Raw genomic sequence first — 6,179 nt, 5'->3', positions numbered from 1 at the left:
ATTTAAGTGTTAAATATGATGATTTGACCCAACTCGATGAAATTGAAATCACAAAACAAAAAGTGTCTAAGAAAACTGATCTAGTTAAGCGAAATGCTCCATATAACAATTTTTCATGTGTAAGATAAATGATTCGAACTAAAAATGGTTTTCATGTTTAAATATATTTATTTGGACCGTGTTATCTAGTTTGTTAGTCTTTTTATCCGAATTGATATAAATCCAAATTCTAATTTAAAAATATCAGATATTTATGGAACCTTTAATCATTCGAGGATAGATATTTGGAATGTTAGAAAAAAATATGTGTTTAGAAATTATCAAATTTTCTCTTGATTTAAAACTAACTTAGGAACCCTATCATTTTTTTTTGAAGGCAACAAAAAAATATAAAAATTCACATATAATGCAATACCAAGTTTATATATAAAACCACTTTAGTCTATATTCACCTAGTAAAATACCCACTATAGCAAATTTTTCATAACTTTGGATAATTTTGACATACCTCTTGGTTTTAAGCGCTTTGAATACCATGATAAATTTAATATAAGAAATTATGTGATTAATAAGTTTACAGTTCCGTAAAATTTAATTTAAAGATAAAACCACAGATAGACGACCTTTATTACCCTTTGGGGTATTTTCTGAATGATATTAGAAAAAAAAATGTGTCATTTGATTAGCTTTCAGGCATATGTATAAGCCTCACTCACCATTTTTAATTTCGAAATTAAAATTTTTAAATTTTTTGTTGAAATTTAATCTATTTTTAGGTGATCCGGTGCTTCATATTTCAAAATTTATAATCAAATACGTCAATAACGCAAATTAATAACCATAGTGATTGTCTTTATTTCTATCTATTACATAATGTCAAAAATTATTCAAATACGTATCGATAGTTGCTCGGCTGTTTTTGCGATTTCCAAAATTATGTATCACAACCATATCTGATTAATATTTTATATCTAATATTCCAAGAATTTTAAATATTGTCTTCTTCAATTCCAAATTAGCTAAAATTTCCCACTTTTACTAAATATTGGAATGCGATAAATAAATTTCCTTTAGCATAAGCAATGACCAACAAAAAAATAAACCAAAGATTCATTTTTCATGATACTTCGTGTCTCGCCTCAAAATAATATAAAAGGGTATTTTGTTGTTTTTATGGTCTAAATACTTTATACATCATATTTATATATTCAAAGACCATAAATCTTTTAACAATTTATTTTATCATGAATAAAAGACTAGATGTATATTTTATGTATTACACAATTTTTGTTGATTTATTGAAAATTCCTTTACAAATTTTTGAATATAACCTGGTATAATCGATGCTGATTATCAACTAACATTTATTGTTTTGATATTCCCGTTTAATTAAAATTTCAGGAAATATAGCACCCTTAGTTTTTATTTCTAGAAGATTAAATAGAAGAATTATTTATTTTTTTATAAATATGACTGTAAAATCATAGAGCTAGAACACTTTAATGATACTTATTTTTTATTTATCTCTTAATTTTATTTCATTCTTTTACTTGTTCACTTTAAAATTCATATGACAATAGAAAATTTCTAGATAATTTCTTTTCAATCACATCTTCTTTACAAAAACCTTATGTACACCCTGTTTTCAAACTCAACATATTTAATATATTTCTCTTTCATTTTTTTCTATATGATAATGCTGATGTGATGATCACTTATATACATGCGATAGTATTAGAAAACTGTAAAATTCGAAGTTTTATAATAGAAATTTTGATAATCGATTCGCCTTGATTTATTGGTTATCACCAATAAAGAAATTCCCAATAACTACAAGTGACCATAAAGTAACATCTCCAAATAGAAATCAAATGTTAAATATCAAATGTACTACAATAGCAGATTCGTCTTCTAAATGTTTAAGGGCTAAATTTAAAATAAAAACCATGTTAAAAAGTTTTTATTTACTTTAGATGTCATAAAAACTAAATATCAGGGACAAAATTTTTATAAGATAGTGGTTTTATTTATTTTAATATTTCGGAGCTATAGAATCCTGTAAATAACCATAGCAAGGCATTAATATTAAAATATAGCGATTTTTCAGATACATTGAAGCGAATGAATCTGGCAGGTTAATCGAAGCACAAATTTATTATAAAGGATAAAGATTCGAATATTTATCGTATTTTCATTTTCTTAATAATATAAGATTTCAAATAAATCTACCACCATGATTATATTGCCATATAAATAATTAATTTTAAACTAGAAGCGCGAATATAGTTTTAGATGTTTAAATTTATCTTAAATCAAATGTAAGTAAGATTTTTATAAAATAAATGACAAAATCTTCAAAAGACTATAATTTAAACGTGATAAAATCATAATTGGTTTTCAAAAACGCTAAAATATGGTAAATTTTGAATGACCATGGCAAATCAACGGTATGGTTTAAAATGAAATATTTATTTAAATAGGTCAGAACTTCGGCTTGATTTTATCAAACCTAACATTTAAAAGAGTGTATATTCCAACGGTTTTATTCTGACCATGTGAATTGGATCAAAGCGTCTAGGAAACATCCTCGCCATACCAATAATGGCTATGATGAAAGCAGTGAATGCAGTTGTTTAGTCAAGTTTTTTTAGCGTCAGGATGAAGTGTAATTTAAATCAGAAAGATTTTTTTTACTGTGGGTCGGCTTACCGGAGCTTACTGTATCACTTTTAGATTAGTATAATTAATTATATGTTTAATAATTTGACATTGTCTTTGCGCTTGGTGATTTGAACTTGTAAATTTTTAAATTGAAGATTATTGGTCGAATATTCGAACCTAATAAAAAGAAGCTAATGGGGTACATTTTTTAGTTAGTATTATGTAATTTTCATGAAGCATAAATTGTAATAAATTAATTTTTGTAAATAGAAGTTCTGATCCTAGTTTTAAAATAATTAGTTGGATAAGAATGTGAAAACTCTGTTTCATTTCAAAATATTACAAATTTAAAACAACAATTCAGTTTAGTTTTTCAAAATAAATGAATTTAATTATTTTAAAAGATAATTTTTTATATCGTGAGAATCAATAAACTGTTAATAACGAAATTTTTATTTATTTATGGATTAATTTTCTTTTTATCAATTTTATCTATTTAGATGTGGTCGTCATATCGGGAATATTGCACAACTCGTTGATGCATCTTTTGAAACCTTCCCCTGATCTATATTTATCAACTGCTTTTCTTCTCTCAAATGAGATGAGTTCAAGTGTCTTGCGGAGTGAGAGAGCTTGAATGTTTGCTTCTACTTCGTCCGAGATTTTTAACTCCTTAATTAATAACGAAATAGAGTTATTTTAGTAATTTTATATTTATTTCCAATTAATTAAAGAACATCACATTGAAAATTATATATAATACAATTTTTTAAAATTAAAAGTATTTGTTTTACTTACTATAGAGGCTTATAATTTTAGAAGAAAATTGATGCTATTCTTCAGCCGAAATATATGTTTTTTTACAATTGATTCAAAACTATGTGCATGAATTGTATTAAAACACGATCAATATGTTATACTATTTATATAAATTAAAATAAAAGATGATTCATATTATTTCCTATCATTCTCGGAATTAATAATTTAATTGATTCGGACTTAGGATCATTAAATTTCAATATTTAATGAGAATTGGAAAATAATGACATTTGATGATTTATTTAAAAATTTTTATTGTGGTTTTTATGTCAATCGTTGATGTCTGAAATGATTCTAATTACGGAAGCATCAATGCAGCGTAAAATGAATTATTTTATAATCACTTGGTAAAATTTTCAACATTGCGGCTAAGTAAAATTAAGAAATCTTTCAATATTACAGCGAAAAGTCTTTTGATTTATTGTAGCTCTAAGATTTGTTGTTACCTGTACACTTATATGATTTAATTATACGCTTGTTTTTGTAATCAAAAAATTAATTAGGCCCAGCAACAAACTTCAAATAATTACCAAAATAAAATTAGTATTCTTGATATTTAACTTTTGTTCCAATCCTCAAAAACACCGCATATTTAATTTATCATCCAAATTGAGAAATATTATTGAAAAAGATTATTTATCATATAAAAACTAAACCAAATTTTTTTAACAGCATGAATCGTTTCACATTCTTTCTTATGATTTTTGTCAAATGTATAGATCAGAATGAAATAAATGACATCAAGAAATATTTGTATGGAAATAAACTATTGCACATCGAAAATGTAAAAGAAAACCGAGATCTAAGCGAAATAAGAAAATATAGAGACGACAGAATATTCATGAATGAAATAATTAATAAGCTACAAAATGTGAAGCTCAGTGAAAAGGCTACCCGTATTGTAAATAATTTGGATTTTCCCATGATAGTTACCTTGGGCGAAAAAAACTATCGCAATATATGTATAACAAATTTAAGATATTTTATATTCAAAATGGAAAATCCGTTCCTAAAAAAAATAATCAAATTTTTGCAAACTGCGGCAGTTGAAGATATTTCTTATTGTCAAACAAACAAGAAGAGAAAGATCCACGCAGATCATAAAGACTGCCTTTTGAAAGTAATGCCTTCCAGTTGCAGTAAAATGCATAGATCAAGATTAAAAAAGTATATTATTTACGAATCAGAATTAAAAAATTTTGTTGATTCAGCTCCTTTTCTCCTTAAAGGTGATCTTTTATTTCTTCAACATTTGGAGTTTAAATTTCATTTTGATAGCATTATGGAAGTTGAATATGAATTGGAAAATATGGGGATCGCGCCTCCAAATATAATGATTGATCATATTGCTTTATGTTTGATGGATGACCCGTATTTGTTGGTAGATGGTGAGAATTTTTATGTTGATAGAATTACAAGGAAATTTAAGATGGAACAAGATATATCGCCGTTCACAAGATCACCTTTAAAACCATTTGATCCCGAAAACCAAAACTGCAAGAAATCAAGTCAGCTGAAAAACGAGATCGAGGAGTTCATTAAGCGTGCTGGTCCGAGATTTGGTCCATTTTTTGAAAAAATAAGAAAATATGTTAATGCTGAATCAAGTTTCCGGGTAGTTTTAATAGAAAAAGAGGGTGCTTACCGTGATGAAATAATCAAGATAAATAATACAAGGTTTATTCCTCCAAGTAAAGATTCAAAATCCAAGTCCGGCATATATGTAGCACAAGGAGCCAGTATATACTACCCTATATGTGAGAAACCAGAAAAACAAAATTTATTTGACTTGGTTTGGCGGCGGATGGATGGCATAAATATCGGTTTTGATATTTCCCATTTGTTTATTCTCCATTTAAAAGATGAATATTTTTATGAATACGATAAATCTTATAAAACCATTAATAAGAGACCCGATTGGATTACCGCATCAGCGTATATGAAGCTTCTTTCATTTTTATTTGTTATATTTTTAGTAATTCCGATTTTAAATATTGCAATTGTTTGGGCTTTTAAATAAAAACAAGAATCCGAAATAGTTATTATCTTTTTTTACCGATTAATTTAAGAAGTAAAGTCATTTTTACCTGGAGTTTAATCTAAATAATGAAAACTTATTATAGTTCATCCTTAGCTTTTTCAATAAGATTAGATTTAAATTTAAGCTTTGAAAATCGAATTTTAATTTCAATTTATTCCGACATAAATTTTTATAGATATGGTTGTTTATATTAAAAAGAAAATATCACAAAAGCTATTCTAAAATATTTTAATATGGTAATTTTTTTTCTTATTATGTGAATAATTTTGCTGCCATCTTAATTTTCAAAATAAAATTAACACTGAATCCTATTTATATGTAAATAGGTAAAACTCTTCTTAATTATGAACTCGAAGCTATCAAGAAACTTTATATGACTTTTCATAATAAAATCGAATGGCGCCAATACCGATAATGGTTAATGTTGAATATATTTCTGGAAATAAAATACAAATACAATTTTTTTTGACATGTTACAATAGCTTAGTAAAGATCAACACTGAAAAATAGGATAAACGGGTGATTTTGAAAAATTGTCGCTAAATTATTCTATAAATTTCAAAAGATAGAATAAAAATATTTTTTTTTCACTAGAAAGTCTCGTTTTTGAAGTGAATTATTTGCCAGATTTCATTGACTCTCGATTTAGCTTTTTAGC

This window comes from Rhyacophila brunnea, unplaced genomic scaffold (assembly GCF_057557595.1).
Source record: "Rhyacophila brunnea isolate RB1 unplaced genomic scaffold, BYU_Rbru_1.0 scaffold_45, whole genome shotgun sequence".
Lineage (NCBI taxonomy): Eukaryota > Metazoa > Arthropoda > Insecta > Trichoptera > Rhyacophilidae > Rhyacophila > Rhyacophila brunnea.
Note: the sequence above shows the minus strand (reverse complement) of the source record.